The 19282-nt window shown below is 39.2% G+C and overlaps 1 long non-coding RNA gene across 1 annotated transcript in view; it reads left to right on the top strand.

Moving 5' to 3' along the window:
* Positions 1-11534: 11534 nt before the first annotated feature.
* Positions 11535-19282, top strand: part of LOC116073803 — a 13658-nt gene continuing 5910 nt past the window's right edge. Inside the window, exon 1 of the long non-coding RNA XR_004111912.1 lies at positions 11535-11588. This is a non-coding gene — a long non-coding RNA (uncharacterized LOC116073803). The remainder of the gene's footprint in view (positions 11589-19282) is intronic.

The raw sequence follows: 19282 nt of genomic DNA, 5'->3' as shown, positions 1-19282 counted from the left end.
TCTTGTTCCTTTGATGGGCAGTTGTCTATAAACATCACCAGTGGTGATGCACAGGATTGGATTAAACCAATTAAGAATGTCTCCTTGCTCCTTCCAGTGTGCACCGATTTACCTTGGACACAAACACTGAAGCTACTCCCACAGTACTCAGAGGAGGCTCCACTCACAGGTGCTCTAGCATGCCCAGTATCTTAGGATCAGGGGTGAGTAGGACATAACACTACCAGGAGTAACTGGGACCAGCAGGATCCAGGGACACAGGAACCCCACCTGACCAGTGGCTCAGGTTCCTTCTCGTATGTGCCTGTGTTTACCTCGGGCACAAACTCTTCAGCCAGTACCACAGCACCCAGAGGAGGCTCAAATCTCAGGCACTCTAACACAGCCAGGATCCCAGGATCCCGGGAGCTTGGTCATAGCAGGATTTCAGGGTCCCAGAGGCAGCTTGACTCTCAGGAGTTCTGACACAACTAGAATCACAGGAAGGACAAGCTGCAGTCAGATTAGCAAGGGCATGTAGCACTAGAGATATTCTGATGATGGGAAGCAAGCATAAGAACATAACAGAAACCAAGGTTACTTGACAGCATCATAACCCAATTCTCCCACCGTAGCAAGTCCTGGACACAACATCACTCTGGAAAGGAAAGACTTGAATATAAAATCATTTCTCAGAATGATGATAGAGGACTTTAAGAAGAACATAAATAACTCCTGCAAAGAAATACAGGAAAACAGAGGTAAACAGCTAGAAGCCCTTAAAGAAGAAACACAAAAATTCCTTAAAGAATTACAGGAAAACACAATCAAACAGGTGAAGAAAATGAACAAAACCATCTAAGATCTAAAAATGGAAATAGAAACAATAAAGAAATCACAAAGGGAGAAAACCCTGGAGTTTAAAAATCTAGGAAAAGATCAGGAATCATAGATGCAAGCATCATCAACAGAATACAAGAGATAGAAGAGAGAATCTCAGGGGTGGAAGATACCATAGAAAACATTGACACAACAGTCAAAGAAAATGCAAACAGCAAAAAGGTCTTAACCCAAAACATCCAGGAAATACAGGATGCAATGAGAAGACCAAACCTATAATAGGTATAGAAGAGAGTAAAGATTCCCAATGTAATGGGCCAGTAAATATCTTCAACAAAAGTATAGAAGAAAACTTCCTTAACCTAAAGAGAGAGAATGCCCATGAACATACAAGAAGCGTACAGAACTCCAAATAGACTGGACAAGAAAAGAAATTCCTCCCATCACAGAATAATCAAAACAGCAAATATACTAAACAAAGAAAGAATTTTAAAAGCAGTAAGGGAAAAAGGTCAAGTAACATATAAAGACAGGCTTATCAGAATTATACCAGACTGCTCACCAGAGACTATGAAAGCTACAAGACCCTGGGCAGGTGTCATAGTGACCCTAAGATAACATAAATCCAGCCCAGACTACTATACCCAGCAAAACTTTCAATTACCATAGACTGAGAAATTAAGATATTCCATGACAGCATGAGATTTACACAATGTCTTTCCACAAATCCAGCCCTACAAAGGATAATAGATGGAAAACACCAATACAAGGAGGGAAACTACACCCTAGAAAAAGCAAAAAAGTAATCTTTCAACAAATCTAAAAGAAGATAGCCACATAAACATAATTCCACCTCTAACAACAAAAATAACAGGAAGTAGCAATCACTTTTCCTTAATATCTCTTAACATCAAAGGACTCAGTTCCCCAATAAAAGACATAGACTAACAGACTGGATATGTAAACAGGACCAAATATTTTGCTGCATTCAGGAAACACCCTAGTGACAAGACAGACACCATCATAACACCAGAGTAAAAGGCTGGAAAACAATTTTCCAAGCAAACGGTCCCAAGAAACAAGTTGGAGTAGACATTCTAATATTGAATAAAATTGACTTTCAACCAAAAGTTATCAAAAAGGATAAGGAAGGTCACTTCATACTGCTCAAAGGATAAATTTACCAAGATGAACTTTCAATTCTGAACATCCACACTCCAAATGCAAGGGCACCCATATTCATAGAAGAAACTTTACTAAAGCTCAAAGCACACATCACACCCCACACAATAATAGTGGGAGACTTCAACAATGCACTCTTAGCAATTGTCAGATCATGAAAACAGAAACTAAATAGAGACACAGTGAAACTAACAGAAGTTATGAACCAAATCGATCTAACAGATATTTATAGGACATTTCATCCTAAAGCAAAAGAATATACCTTCTTCTCAGCACCTCATGGTCCCTTCTCCAAAACTGACCATATAATTGGTCACAAAATAGGCCTCAAGAGATACAAGAAGATTGAATTAATCCCATGCACTCTATCAGATCACCATGGAATAAGGCTGGTCTTACATTCCAACAAAAACAAGGGAAAATACACACTTACACATGGAAGCTGAACAATGTTCTACTTAGTGATAATGTGATCAAGGAAGAAATAAAGAAAGAAATTAAAGACTTTTTAGAATTTAATGAAAATGAAGACATATCATACCCAATATTATGGGACACAATTAAAGCAGTAGTAAGAGGAAAACTCATAGCTCTGAGTATCTCCAAAAAGAAACTGGAGACAGGTTACACTAGCAGCTTGATAGCACACCTGAAAGCTCTAGAGCAAAAAGAAGCAAATACACCCAAGAGGAGTAGATGGCAGGAAATAATCAAACTCAGGGCTGAAATCAACCAAATAGAAACAAAAAGAACTACACAAGGAATCAACAAAACCAGGAGCTGGTTCTTTGAGAAAATCAACAAGATAGATAAACCCTTAGCAAGAATAACCAGAGGGCACAGAGACAGTATCTAAATTAATAAAATCAGAAATGAAAAGGGAGACATAACAATGGAAAATGTGGAAATCTGAAAAAAATCATCTGATCCTACTCTAAAAGTTTATACTCAACTAAACTGGAAAATCAGGATGAAATGGACAATTTTCTAGACACATAACAAGTGCCAAAGTTAAAACAGGATCAGACAAACCATCTAAACAAACCATCATAACTCGTAAAGAAATAGAAGCAGTTATTAAGAGTCTCCCAACCAGCCAGGCAGTGTTGGCGCATTCTTTTAATCCCAGCACTTGGGAGGCAGAGGCAGGCAGATTTCGAGTTTGAGTCCAGTCTGGTCTACAGAGTGAGTTCCAGGACATCCAGGGCTACACAGAGAAACCCTGTCTCAAAATAAAACAAACAAACAAAAAAACCCAACCAACCAACCAAACAAAAAAGGGTCTCCCAACCAAAAAATGCCCAGGACCAGATGAGTTTAGTGGAGAATTTTACCAGACCTTCAAAAAGACCTAGTACCAATACTCTTCAAACTGCTCTACAAAACAGAAACAGAAGAAACACTGCCCAATATATTCTATAAAGCCATAATTACGTTTATACCTAAACCACACAAAGACCCAACAAAGAAAGAGAAGAACTTCAGACCAATCTCCCTTATGAACATTGATGCAAAAATACTCAATAAAATTCTTGCCACCTGAATCCAAGAACACATCAAAACAATCATTCATCATGATCAAGTAGGCTTCATCCCAAGAATTCAGGGATGGTTCAATATACGGAAATCCATGAATGTAATCCACTACATAAACAAATCTCAAAGAAAAAAAACCACATGATCATTTCATTAGATGCCAAAAAATCATTTGACAAAATTCAACATCCTTTCATGTTAAAAGTCTTGGAAAGATCAGGAATTCAAGGTCCATACCTAAACATAGTAAAAACAATATACAGCAAACCAGTAGCCAACATCAAACTAAATGGAGAGAAACTTGAAGCAATCCTACTAAAATCAGGGACTAGGCAAGGCTGCATACTCTCTCCCTATCTATTCAATATAGTACTTGAAGTTGTAGCTAGAGCAATTAGACAACAAAAGGAGGTCAAAGGTATACAAATCGGAAAGGAAGAAGTCAAAATATCATTATTTGCAGATGATATATGATTGTATACTTAAGTGACCCCAAAATTCCACTGGAGAACTCCTAAAACTGATAAACAACTTCAGCAAAGTGGCTGTGTATAAAATTAACTAAAAAAAAATTAGCATCCTTCCTGTACTCAAAGGATAAACAGGCTGAGAAAGAAATTAGAGAAAAGACACCCTTCACAATAGTCACAAATAATATTACATACCTTGGTGTGAGTCTAATAAAGCAAGTGAAAGATCTGTATGACAAGAACTTCAAGTCTCTGAAGAAAGAATTCAAAAATCTCAGAAGATGGAAAGATCTCCCATGCTCATGGATTGGCAGGATTAATATAGTAAACATGACCACCTTGCCAAAAGCAATCTACAGATTCAGTGCAATCCCCATCAAAATTCCAACTCAATTCTTCATAGAGTTAGAAAGAGCAATGTGCAAATTCATTTGGAATAACAAAATACTCAGGATAGTGAAAACTATTCTCAACAATAAAAGAACTTCTGGGGGAATCACCATCCCTGGCCTCAAGCTGTATTACAGGGCAATAGTGATAAAAATTGCATGGTATTGGTACAGTGACAGGCAAGTAGATCAGTGGAATAGAATTGAAGAGCCAGAATTGAACCCATGCACATATGGTCACTTGATCTTTGACAAAGGAGCTAAAACCATCCAGTGGGGGGGGGGAAACACAGCATTTTTAACAAATGGTACTGGTTCAACTGGTGATCAACATGTAGAAAAATGCAAATCCACCCATTCTTATCCTCTTGTACAAAGCTCAAGTCCAAGTGGATCAAGGACCTCCACATAAAACCAGTTACACTGAAATTAACAGAGGAGAAAGTGGGAAAGAGCCATGAACACATGGACACAAGGGAAAAATTCCTGAACATAACAGTAAGATCAAGAATCAACAAGTGGGACCTCATAAAATTGCAAAGCTTCTGTAAGGCAAAGGACACTGTCAATAGGACAAAATGGCAATCAAAAGATAGGGAAAATATCTTTACTAATCCTACATCTGATAGAGGACTAATATCCAAATATACAAAAATACTCAAGAAGTTAGACTCCAGAGAACCAAATAACCCTATTAAAAATGGGATACAGAGTTAAAAAAAGAATTTTCAACTGAGGAATATGGAATGGCCAAGGAGCACCTAAAGAAATGCTCAACATCCTTAATCATCAGGGAAATACAAATCAAAACAACCCTGAGATTCCACCTCACGCCAGTCAAAATGGCTAAAATCAGAAACTCAGGTGACAGCAGATGCTGGCAAGGATTGGAGAAAGAGGAACACTCCTCCATTGCTGGTGGGATTGAAAACTGGAATAACCACTCTGGGAATCAGTCTGGCGGTTCCTCAGAAAATTGGATGTAGTATTACCTGAGGACCCATCTATACCACTCCTGGGCATATACCAGAAGATGCTCCAACATGTAATAAGTACACATGCTCCACTATGTTCATAGCAGCCTTATATATAAGAGCCAGGAGCTGGAAAGAACCAAGATGTCCTTAAACATAGGAATGGATACAGAAAATGTGGCACATTTACACAATGGAGTACTACTCAGCTATTGCAAATGATAAATTGATGATATTCTTAGCCAATGGATAGAACTTAGAAAATATCATCCTGAGTGAGGTAACTCAATCACAAAAGAAAACACATGGTATGCACTCACTGATAAGTGGATATTAGCCCAAAAGCTCCAAAAAAACAAGATTCAATTCATAGACCACATGAAGCTCAACAAGAGGGAAGACCAAAGTGTATGTCCTTCAGTCCTTCTTAGAAGGAGAACAAAATGCAGGAGCAAATATGGAGATAAAGTGTAGAGCAGAGACTAAAAGAAAGGTCATCCAGAGACTGTCCCACCTGGGGATTCATCCCATATACAGTTACCAAACCCAGACACTATTGTGGATGCCAAGAAGTGCATGCTGAAAAGAGCCTGATATGGCTGTCTCCTGAGAGTCCCTGTCATACCCTTACAAATATCAAAGGGATGTCACAGCCAACCATTGGACTGAGCGGGGGGTTCCTAATAGAAGAGTTAGAGAAAGAACCGAAGGAGCTGAAAGGGATTGCAACCCCACAGGAAGAACAACAATATCAACCAACCAGTCCCTCCTGAGCTCCCAGGGACTAATCCATCAACAAAGGAATACACATGGCTCCAGCTGCATATGTTGCAGAGGAAGGACTTGTCATGACCAATGGAAGGAGAGGTCCTTGGTCCTATGAAGGCTTGATAGATGCCTCAGTGTAGGGGAATTGAAGGTGAGGAGGTAGGAGTGGGTAGGTGGGTGGAGGAACACCCTCATAGAAGCAGGGGGAAGGAGGATGGGATAGGGGTTTCCAGGGGTGGGGGACCAGGAAAGGGGATAACATTTGAAATGTAAACAAAGAAAATATCCAATAAAAAAAAAAGAAATAAAAAGAAAAAATAAAAAGAATGTCTCCTTGCCATTGACCTCAGAGGCTAGTGCCACCAAATCCTTGTGCGATCAAAGGCATTCTCTCCCTCTCCCTCCCTCCCTTTCCTACCTCTCTCTCTCTCTCTCTCTCTCTGTGTGTGTGTGTGTGTGTGTGTGTGTGTGTGTGTGTGCGCGTGTGCATGTGTATGATAGACTGAAAGATATCTCCCTGTGTGAGTCTGTCTCTCTGTGTGCATGTGTGTCTATCAACAGATAGGCTAGTTCCTTTAAGTAGCATTTGATGGAGCTGGCTGCTTCCAGGCTTGCTGGTAGAGGATGTAGTTGGTAGAATAATGAGTCATTATTATTGAATAGCCTTGTGTAATTAATCTGGGAAAATCATGTACTGAAGTACTATATTACTGAACAGAGTGAAGAGGGACTCCTGTGTCCTGAGGGAATGCAGGCTTCCTTCAGAACATTTTTAAAATGCAGATTTCCTCTGCTTAGGGCCAATTGATCATTTGTATCTGTCTGCCTTCCAGACACAGCTGAGAGCAAGGTTCCCCTTTCCAGACCAACAAAGGAATAGACATTTAAAGATGTTAGACGAAAAAGAAATTGTATCAATTTTATAGTACATACTATATGTATGTATGTGTGTATGTGCATGGGTACATGTATGTACCAAGCTTACAATGTCCATGATTAATGATGAAAGACAATTGATTAAATTACAACAAAATTAGAAAGGATTTCAGTGAGAGTTACTCACAGGAAGTGAGGAAGATGAACATAAATACTCATCATACACATACACGTACATACATATGCAAACCATATAAATAGTAGATAGATACTTAGTATAGCATATCTGCTTTAATAAATAAGAAGAGTGATACATGTTGATTTTATTACTTACAAACAGTTAAGCCAAGAACTAAGATAGTTTGGGTGGAAAACTCAAATAATTAAATATATTCATTCATCTTCAATAATAGGGAAATTGAGGCAGAGCCAATATAGATAGCTTTTGGGGTTCTGTTTTAGTTTCATAGTTCCTGGATATGATTTTTAAATTTTCTTACTAAAAATTTAGAAAGTTCTATGTGTTGAGCAAAGATGTGTGCTGGGGATTTGAACTCAGGTCCTTGTGGCTTGGCAACAAGATCTCTTACCTGTTATGCCATCTCCACAGCTCCTCAAACTGCAGTTATTAACTATAGTGTTCTCCCTTCCCAAAGGATAACTTTAATAGACACAATATTTGATCTTACTGCAGTTTGTTTATTTATTTATTTATTTTTAATTGGTTATTTTATTTAATGATATTTCAAATGTTGTCGCCCTTCCTAGTCTCCCCTCTGCAACCTTCCATGCCATCCCCTCTCCCTTTGGCCTCTACTCTACTCTTTGGTGCTCCCATACCCACCCACCCACTCCTGACTCACCTCTCTAGCATCCTCCTATGCTGGGTCAATAAGCCTCCACCAGATATGTAGCTGGAGCCATGGACCTATCCATGTATACTCTTTGGTTGGTGGTTTAGTCCCTGGGAGCGGGATCTTTTAGTGTTAGCATGAGAACATGTGTCATAATTTGTGGTTCAAGCTCTTAGCGCACCCATCAGAGCCTGTGCTCTTCAAGGCATTTGCTGCTCTGAGACATTGGTGAATAGTCAAGGAATTTCACTGCAAAGAAGTAGATCTGAGATGAGAACAGTTTTTGAGCCTTCAGGTCTCTACATTGTATTTATTACTATTATAATTATTAATACTTGGCATGTCTAGCCTCCCTCTGACCCTGGTCCCCTGCTCTTTCCTTAGTAGTTTCTCTGCTTTTTTTAAGCCCATCACTTTTTAAACTGTAGTTTCCTTTTAGAAGAAGCAATGGATTCCTCTTCCCTTTCTGTGAACTATGCTTCTGAAGACAGAGTGGATGTGAACAGTGAGCATGTGACTAGCTGTAAGTAGTACCACAGCCTAATTGCCAGAAAACACCCTCTCCCATCATGCCTTGGGACCTCTTGAGCTCATACACGATGTAATTGGAAAAAAATCAGCAATCCCATTGTTGGGGAGCACTGGAGCACTTGTCTTGGGAATGGGGTGTTATGTGATGTTACAGACTTAATCATGGCTGACACGCCTTCTTCTTATCTAATAGAGAACAACACTGCACCCTTTGTGACTCTATCTCAATAATTAAAGGGGTGACATGGCTCTGCCAGGAGTTTCACAAGGATTTTTAACCACAATGAAGAACAAAAATGATACTAGCTCTGAGAAGTGGGCCTTAGTAATTATCATAATCGTGTGCTAATCTGATTCATTCAAGAACTTGCCAGACACAATTGTCAAGAGCAGGGGATCTGAGTCTTGAATTTTGACATTTTTTTCTTGTTGAGAAGAAAAAAATGGGCTTCTGCAGGATAATTCCCTATGCAATCCCTAGTGTTTATGCAAAACTGAAAAAAAAAAGGCTAAATTAACCTACAATTAAAAAAAAATACTTAACATGAATGTCTTGTTGCGGTCAGAAAAGTGTCACCAGGCCAGAGTTTGAGTCACATTCTCTTCATGCTGCAGAAGAAAGGTGCTTGTCTTCGACATGGCTCTGTAGCTTCCCCATCTATTAATGGAACTAGCAAAAATATTCTTCTCTAGTTTGTTGAGATTATCAATGGATCATCCATGACAGTACTTAGCCATCAAAATATAGCTGTTTAAGAACAATTTATATGATGTGAAGATCCCACAGGAGTAGAAGACAGTGAGCCTTTGTTCTGGCTTCCAGGACAGCCTATGTATAGTGACAAGTTTCTTTTGTCGTGTTCATAAATCTTTTATTTTGCATCAGTTTTACAGCAGAGTGTCTGTCACATAAGCCCTGAGGGTGAGGGTGGGGTTGAGAAGAATTTCATTATCGTAGCTACTGAATCAATAGATGCTTGGAACCCTCAGTACTTTTCTGGGCATCTAATTCCTCCAGCAAACAAGAACCAGAGACCTACTGTGCACCAGGGCTCCAGAGAGAGCTCACTGAGCATGAGGGCTCTAGAATGTAACTAAGATATGCTGAGCCTCTCCTCTTGAGAGAGAACCAGTGAGACAGTTGAGCAGGCAGAGGAGTGTGGAGTGATACAAGTGGTCAGAAAGCCTATGCGGTTTGGAATTCAGACTCCATCTTGGTTTGTAGTGCATCAGAGAGGAATAGGCTTTGCACTGGGCCTGAGCATGAGTAGTCTCCAAGGCAGAGACTGTGCTGTGTAGTTTAATGTCAGCTTGCTGCAACCAAGAATCATAGGGATGAGTTCCAATTCAGGAATTTAGATCTGACAGACATATGGACATGTCTGTAGGGTTGTCCTGATTGTTCATTGACATAGTCCTCTGTGGGCAACACCATTCCCTACGCCAGACCCTGGATTGTATAGGAAAGCTAGCAAGTAGCAAGCAGGAAGTGTAAGTGCATTGTTTTCCTCTCCTTCTGGCTGTGGTATGACTAGCTGCTTTAGTTTCTGCTTTGTCCTCCCCAAAGTAATGGACTTTAACATGTAATTGTAAGTCAAATATACCCCTTCTTCTGTTAATTTTTTTTTTTAATAAAATTAGAATAAAGGGTATGAGTGTAAGGAGGAGGTTTCAGGAGGACTGTGGGAATTTTTTATAGAGAAACTGAAGCAGGCCATGATGTAGGAGTCCCCAGTTCCTTTGGCTTTTTATTTGGTAGGTAACACTTGTAAGGTTTTGTGGCAGTAGTACCTGGTGCTTATTCTTGGAGCCTTTGCAAATGGACACTTGTAGAAGGTACTAAGGGCTGAAGCCTACACAGCAGCCTGTAGTATGTGCTGCAGGGGGTGAACAAGACAGGAGCAAGTTGAACCAGCTATTTCCATGTGAGCTATGGGATAAAGTGATGCCACTCACTGGCATTGGTGGACCAGCTATCAGGACCAGGATTCTTACTGAGAGTCTGAAATTTGCTGCCCAGTGAGTATCTTTCTTTCCAGTGGTTTGAATTTCTTTGGCTCCCATAGATTCATTTGTTTGAATGCTTGGCCATAGGAAGTGACACTATTAGGAGGTGTGGCCTTATTGGAGGAAGTGTGTCACTGTGTAGGTTGAATTTGAGGTCTCCTATGCTCAAGCTCTGCCAAGTGCAGAAAATAGTCTCCTCCTGGCTGCCTGCAGAAGACAATCCCCTTCTTCTACTTGTGGATCAAGATATCAAACTCTTGGCTCCTTTTCTAGCACCTGTCTGCCTGCGTGCTGCCATGCTTCCTGCCGTGATGATAATGAACTAAATCTCTGAAACTATAGGCCAGTCCCAATTAAATGTTGTCCTTTAGAACTGCTGGCCTGGAATCTCTTTTCAGAAATAAAATCCTAACTAAGACACTTGTGCTTGCTAATTGATTCCAGCATCTATTGATCTAAATGTTGCCTAGGCTCACAGTTTTTGACATCGCTGAAAGGAAAGAATTGTGATAGAATGACCCGACATTCTCTGAGTGTTCCCATGGCTATCTAGAATTCTCAGTTCTTTCAGGGCATCTACCCATTCCTAACTAACTTAATGATAATAAATAGCCGCTTCTGCTCTCATCCTCACAGGTGTTCAGACACAGGGTAACACCACATTGATGATGACTGGAATATATGTTTACATATTTTGTGCTTTCTAGAGCTTTCTTAAGTAACAGTTTTAGGATAAAATATGAGCTTTCTCTAGAGATTAACTCTATATGCTTTCAAGACTTCAGCTGCACTATGAAGAACAGGTTATACTTAGTGTAACCTAATTATGTAATTAGTTTTCATTAGATCATATACCTTTTCCGTGGCTCCAGCTATATATCCTGTGGAGGCTTATTGCTCCAGTATAGGAGGATACTAGGCAGGAGTAGGTGGGTGGGTATGGGAGCATCCTCTTAGAGGCCAAAGGGAGGAGGAATGGCATGGGAGGTTGCAGAGGGGGGACCAGGAAGGGGGACAACATTTGAAATATAAATAAATAAAATAACCAATTAGAAATAAATAAATAAATAAATAAACTCTGCAGTAAGATCAAATATTGTGTCTATTAAAGCTATCCTTTGGGAAGGGAGAACACTATAGTTAATAACTGCAGTTTGAGGAGCTGTGGAGATGGCATAACAGGTAAGAGATCTTGTTGCTCAACCACAAGGACCTGAGTTCAAATCCCCAGCACACATCTTTGCTCAACACATAGACCTTTCTAAATTTTTAATGAGACAATTTAAAAATCATGTACTGGAACTAAGAAACTAAAACAGAACCCCAAAAGCTATCTACATTGGCTCTGCCTCAGTTTCCCTATTATTGAAGATGAATGAATATATTTAAATATTTGAGTTTTTCCACCCAAACTATCTTAGCTCGGCTTAACTGTTTGTAAGTAATAGCATCAACATGTATCACAGGAAATCACTCTTCTTATTTATTAAAGCAGTTATGCTGTACTAAGTATCCATCTACTATTTATATGGTTTGCATATGTATGTACGTGTATGTGTATGATGAGTATTTATGTTCAACTTCCTCACTTCCTGTAAATAACTCTCATTGAAAAGCCTTTCTACTTTGTTGTAATTTAATCAATTGTCTCTCATCAGTAATTGACTATGGGATGGCAACCCCATCCCTCACTTGATCCCCAGTCTTTCTACTAGAGGCAGACTCTACAAGTTCCCTCTCCCCACTGTAGGGCATTTCATCTAAGGTCCCTCCTTTTGAGTCCTGACAGTTTCTCACCTCCCAGGTCTCTGTTACATTCTGGAGGTCTCCCCAACCTCCTACCTCCTGAGGTTGCCTGTTTCCATTCTTTCTGTTGGCCCTTAGGGCTTCAGTTCCTGTTCCCACTCCCAATTTTGAAACTTGTTTGGTATTTTAAAAATCACAGAGCAAGGCAGAGTACAGTGGCTCCCAGGGTGTGTGGTGACTCTTGTTTTCCTTTGTGCTGTGATCCCTGTGGCTCCAGCCATGGCAGCTTTCAGGAGCAGCACTTAAGTGGAAAGCCACTTTGGAGTTTTAAGGATGCAGATGGAAACCACAGGGGTAATCCTGGGGCAGGGTGTGTGGGTGGGTTTGTCAGGTGTAGGATGCACAATACATATGGTATTTTGCCCATTTGCCTCTCATTTTATTCTTTTTATTAATTACGTATTTACTTTAAATCCAGACTGCAGTTTCCTTCCTTTCTCTCCTCCCAGTACCCCACCCCATCCACTCCCCTTCCCTTTCTCTTCAGAGAAGGCGTCGCATGGATATCTACCAGCCTTGGCATATCAAGCTGCAGTAAGACTAGGCGCATCTTCTCCTATTAAGGCTAGAAGAGGTAGCCCAGTCAGGGGAGAGGGTCCCAAAGGCAGGCAAAAGAGTCAGAGACAGCCTCTGCTCTTGGTGTTAGGAATCTTACATGAAGACCGAGCTATTCAGTCCATACATGCATACAGCTGGTTTGCATGTGTAGATAGCCTAGATCAGATCAACCAGGTGCATGTTCCCTGGTTGGTAGTTCAGTCTCTTTCATCCCCTATGGGTCCAGGTTAATTGGTTCTGTAGGTTCTTTTGTGGTGTCTTAGATCCCTCTGGCTCCTACAATTCATCCCCTCTCTCTCTCATCTGCAGGATTCCCCAAGAACTGCCTAGTGTTTGGCCGAGGGTCTCTGCATCATCTGTTAGTTGCTGGGTGAAGCCTGTCTGATGATGGTTAGACTAGGATCCTGTCTGCAAGTAATAGCAGAATATCCTTAACAGTGTTGGGGGGTAGGTTCTCTCTCACGGCATGTGTTTCAAGCTAGACCAGTTATTGGTTGGCCACTCCCTCAAATTCTGCTCTATTTTTATCCCTGCACATTTTGTAGGCAGAACAAATTGTAGGCCAAGGTTTTGTGGCTGAGTTGGCGTCCCAATTCCTCTATTGGAAATTTTACTTGGTTACAGCAGGTAACCAAGTTCAGGCTTAATGTCCCCCATTGCTAAGAGTCTTAGATAGGGCCAGCTTCACACATTCCTGGGAGTTTCTATTGCGCTCGGTTTCTAACTCATCCTAGAGATGTACCACCCCAATTCCAGTTGTCTCTCCCAGTACTCTCTCTCTCTCCGTCCTCCCCTAACCTGATCTCTCCTGTTCCCACCCCCACTTCTACCCCATCCAGTCCCCTTATCCACCCACAATGTTCCTTTTCTCAGTGAGATGCATACATACCCCTTTGAGCCCTCCTTGTTACTTGGCTTCTTTGGGTCTGTGGATTAGAGCATGTATCCTGTGCTTTATGGCTACTATCCACATATAAGTGAGTACATACCCTGTTTGTCTTTCAGGGCTGGATTATTTCACCCAGGATGATCATTTTAATTCCATTCATTTACCTGAAAATTTCAAGATGTCATTGTTTTTAGGAGCTAAGTAATACTTCTTTGTATAAATGTACCATATTTTCTTTATCCATTCTTTGGTTGAGGGACATCTAGGTTGTTTCCAGTTTCTGGCTATTATAAGTATGTATGTGTGTGAACATAAAGCTGCTGTGAACATAGTGGGACAAGTGTCATTGCGGTATGGTGGAGTATCCTTTGGTTTTATGTCCAGGAGTGGTATAACTGTGTCTTGAAGTAGATCTATTCCAAAGTTTCTGAGAAATTGCCAAATTGATTTTCAAGGTGATTGTACAAATTTGCACTCCTACAAGCAATAGAGGTGTGTCCTCCTTGCTCCACTTCCTTGACAGCACGGGCTGTCTCTTGACTTTTTTATCTTAGCCATTTTGATGGGCATAAGATGGAATCTCAGAGTCATTTTGATTTGCATTTCCTTGATGGTTAAGGCTGTTAAACATTTTTTTTAAGTGCTTCTTGTCTGTTAGAGATTCCTCTGAGAATATTTCTTTGTTTAGATCTATACCCAGTTTTTTAAATTGGATTATTTGGTTTGATGATGTCTATTTTCTTGAGTTATTTATATATTTTGGATACCAGGCTTCTGTTGGATGTGGGATTGGTGAAGATCTTCTCCTATTTGGTAGGGTGCCATTTTGCCCTTTTGTTGGTGTCCTTTGCCTTACAGAAGCTTGTCAGTTTCATGAGGTCCCATTTATTAATTGCTGATCTTAGTGCCTGAGCTGTTAGTGTTCTCTTCAGGAAGTTGTCTCCTGTGCCAATGCATACAAAGCTATTCTCTACCTTCCCTTCTATTAGGCATATTGTATCTGGTTTTATGTTTGAGGTCTTTGATCCATTTGGCCTTAAGTTTGGTGCAGGGTGATAGATATGGAGCTATTTGCATTCTTCTAGACACAGGCATCTTATTAGACCAGCACCATTTGTTTAAGATGCTCTTTTTTTCCATTGTATAATTTTGGCTTCTTTGTAAAAAAACCCAAGTGTCCATAGATGTATGAATTTACTTTTAGGTCTTCAATTAGATTCCATTGGTTACCTGTCCATTTTTATGCCAATACTATGCAATTTTTATTACTATTGCTCTACAGTACAGCTTAAAATCAGGGATGGTGATCCTTCCAGAAGTTCTTTTATTGTATAGTATTGTTTTAGCTATGCTGGATGTTTTTGTTCTTCCATATGCAGCTGAGTATTGTTGTTTTAAATTCTGTAAGGAATTGTGTTGGGATTTTTATGGGAATTGCATTGAATCTGTTGATTGCTTTTGGTAAGATGGTCATTTTCACTATACTATTCCTACCAATCCATGAGCATGGGAGGTCTTTCCACCTTCTGAGTTCTTCTATTTCTTTCTTCAGGGACCTGAACTTCTTGTCATACAGATATTTCACTTGCTTGGTATTATTTGCAGCTATTGTGAAGGGTGTTGTTTCCCTATTTTTTTTTTTCAGCTCACTTTTCATTTATATATATATAGAAGGACTGATTTTTTTTTGAGTTAATTTTGTATCCAGACATATCATAAAGGTATTTATAAGCTATAGGAGTTCCTTGGTAGAATTTTTGTGTTCACTTATGTACATTATCACATCATCTGCAAATATTGATACTTTGACTTCCTCCTTTCCAATTTGTATCTCCTTGATCTTTAGTTGTCTTCTTGCTCTAGTTAAAATGTTGAATAGGTATGAAAAGAGTAGACAGCTTTGTCTGGTCCCTGATTTTAGTGGGATTGCTTCAAGTTTCTTTCCATTTAATTTGATGCTGGCTGTTGGCTTGCTGTATATTGATTATGTTTAGATATGTGCCTTGTATCCCTAATCTCTCCAAGACATTTATCATGAAGGGATGTTGCATTTTATCAGACTTTTTCAGCATCTAATGACATGGTCCTGTTTTTTTTTCTTCCAGTTTGTTTATATGTTGAATTACATTGATAGATTTTTGTATGTTGAACTATTCCTGGATTTCTGGGATGAAGACTACTTGATCATTTTTGATGTATTCTTGGATTTGGTTTGTGAGTATTTTAGCATCAATGTTTCTGAAGGAAAATAGTCTAAAATTCTCTTTTTGAGTCTTTGTGTGGTTTAGCTATCAGGGTTTCTGTGGCTTTACAAAATGAATTTGGCAATGTTCCTTCTGCTTCTATTTTGTGGAATAATTTGAGGAGTATTGGTATTAGCTCTTCTTTGAAAGTCTGGTAGAATTTTGCACTAAAACCATTTGACCCTAGGCTGGTTTTGGTTGGGAGACTTTTAATGATAGCTTCTATTTCCATAAGGATTATAGGGTTATTTAAATTGTTTAACTGATCTTGATTTAACTTTGGTAAGTTGTATCTATCAAGAAAATTATCCATTCCATTTTAGATTTTCCAATTTTGTGGATTACAGGTTTTTGAAGTAAGACCTAATGATTCTTTGGATTTTCTCAGAGTGTTATGCCTCTCTTTTCATTTCTGATTTTTGTTCATTTGGATATTTTCTCTCTGACTTTTAGTTAGTTTGGCTAAGGGTTTGGCTATATTCTCAAGGAACCAGCTCGGTTTGAGTGATTCTTTGTGTTGTTCTCTTGGTTTCTATTGTATTGATTTCAGCCCTGAGTTTGATTATTTCCTGCTATCTACTCCTCTTGGGTGTTGCTTGTTTTTGTTGTAGAGCTTTCAGGTGTGCTTTTAAGTGGATAGTATGAGCCCTCACTAAGTTCGTTATGAAGGCACTTAGTTCTATGAACTTTACTCTTAGCATTACTCTCATGGTGTCCCATAAGTTTGGCTATGTTGTGCCTTAACTTTTCATTGAATTCTAGACAGTCTTTAATTTCTTTATTTCTTCCTTGACCTAGTGGTCATTGAGTAGAGAGCTGTTCAGTTTTCATGAGTTTGTAGACTTTCCTGTTGTTGAATTTCAGCTTTAATCACGAGTGGTCTGATAAGATACAGGGAGTTGTTTCAATTTTCTTGTATCTTTTGAGACTTGCTTTACGTATATGGTCAATTTTGGAGAAGGTTTCACAAGGTACTGAGAAGAAAGTATATTCTTTCATGTTTGGGTGAAATGTTTTACAGATATCTATTAGGTTCATTATTTCTCTGTTTAGTTTCTGTCTGTCTGACCTGTCCATTGGTGAGTGGTTATTGAAGTTTCCCACTATTAATGTGTAGGGTTCAATGTGAGATTTAAGCTTTTGTCATACTTCTTTTACAAATGTAAGTGTCCTTCCATTTGGGACATAAAATATTCAGAATTGAGGAGTCATCTTGGCCCATTTTTCCTCTTATGCGTATGAAGTGTCCTGCCTATCTCTTTTGATTAATTTTGATTGGAAGTCTATTTTATTAGACATTAGAATGGCTACTTCAGCCTACTTCTTGAGTCTGTTTGGTTGGAAAATATTTTTCCAGCCCTTTACTCTGAGGCAATGTCTATCTTTAATGTAGCCATGTGTTTCTTGTATGCAACAGATAATGGGTCCTGGTTTTGGATCCATTCTGTTATCCTGTGTCTTTTTATTGGAGATTGAGTCCTTTGATGTTGAGAGATGTTAATGACCAACAATTGATAATTCCTGTTAGTTTGATGTTATTGTTGGTACTGTGTGTGTGTGTGTGTGTGTGTGTGTGTGTTTGAGTAGTTAGTCTCCTTGTGTTGTTTTCCTTCTAGAGCTTCCTTAGGACTGGATTTGTGAATAGATACTTTAAATTTGGCTTTGTTATGAAATATCTTGTTTCCTCCATCTATGGTGTTTGAAAAGTTTGCTGAGTATAGTAGTCTGGGCTTACATCTGTGGTCTCTGAGAGACTCCTCATGGTTTTAGCATCTCTGTTGAGAAGTTGTATATAATTCTAATAGGTCTGCTTTTGTATGTTAGTCTTATTCCCTTGTAGCTTATAATATATTTTTCTTTGTTCTGTACATTTAATATTTTAATTATTATGTGACTGGAAGATTTCCTTTTCCAATCCAATCTATGTAATGTTCTTTCAGCTTCTTATATCTTTATAGGCATCTCTTTCTTTAGGTTAGGGAAATTTTCTTTTATGGTTTTCTATGCCTTTGAGCTAGGAAATTTTTCCTTCTTCTATTCCTATTATTCTTTTATTTATTCTTTTCATAACATTCCAGATTTCCTGGATGTTTCCTGAAATTTTTTATATCTAATATTTTCTTTGACCAATGTTTTTTTCTATCATATGTTCTATACTTGAAATTCACTCTTCTATCTTTTGTATTCTGTTAATGATGCTTGTGTCTTCTAGTTCCTATTCGCTTACCTAGATTTTTTTCATCTCCAGGATCCCCTCAGTTTGTGTTTTCTTCATGCATTCTATTTCCATTTTCAGGTCTTGAACAGTTTTATTCATTAGCTTCACCTGTTTTATTATGTTTTTCTGTATTTCTTTAAGAGATTTTTTCATTTCCTCTTTAAAGGCCTCTAATATCTTCATAAGATTGGATTTAAGGTCATGTCCTTATGCCTCATCTGTATTGGGATATTCAGGGCTTACTGTAGTAGGTCTCTGGTGTTGCCATGTTACTTTGGATGTTGTTGATAGTATTCTTATGCTGGCCTCTAGTTATCTGGGTTTGGGGTTTATTATAGACTTAGATGCTGATGTCTGAGTTTATCTTTCTTAGATAGGTGGGTTTGGAATGTTTTTCTCCTTAGTTTTTGTTTCCTCTCTGGTTTCTGGCTTGAGTTGCCTGGGGTTCTGGTGAGCCTTCTGGTATGTGGCCCCTAGAACAGTGAAAGCAGATGACTTTTGCCAAAATTGTAGCCTAGAAAGTGGAGCCAGGTGATGAGGTTCAGTTTATAGCTGTTGGGGTACTTTAAGGGGCTTGGTGGGCATGGGGCATAGGCATGGTCTTACCTGGAGACCCTGGTGCTGGCATGTTTTCTGTGAAAGCAGGCTGAGTTGTGGGCTGGAAAATGGAGCCAAAGGAATGGGGAGCCAAGGGAATGAGGTCCCCTCTGACTTTTATTCTTAGCTTCAGTCTGATGCCTGAAGACTTGGAAAAAGTCTGCATTGTTCACAGGCTAACAGCTCTGTTTTGCTGGGACAAGACTGACATGAGACTAGACATATGAATTCATGTGGAGTCAGCCTCTGGAGTAACTATGTGGTGTCCCAGCTTCCTAACTCACTCTTGTACAACACTTACTATTTTTCTCATCCCCCAAAATCCTGCATTTATTTTGAAACAGAGAATTTGAAAAAAATTATATGCCCGGTGCCACGGTAAAGGGCACACTGCCAATCTTTCTTCCTTAAGATGCCATCAGGTTGCTTTTCAAATCTGGCAAAGTTGGAGCTTTTGACTGTGGTTAGAGTTTTGAAAAATTAAGCATAATTTAGTCCAGATTCCTTATTCATATTGTATTTGTGGACACAATGCGTTGTGTATTATTCTATAGGAATTCTATTC

This window comes from Mastomys coucha, unplaced genomic scaffold (assembly GCF_008632895.1).
Source record: "Mastomys coucha isolate ucsf_1 unplaced genomic scaffold, UCSF_Mcou_1 pScaffold23, whole genome shotgun sequence".
NCBI lineage: Eukaryota > Metazoa > Chordata > Mammalia > Rodentia > Muridae > Mastomys > Mastomys coucha.
This window is presented reverse-complemented; position numbering and strand designations above follow the sequence as displayed.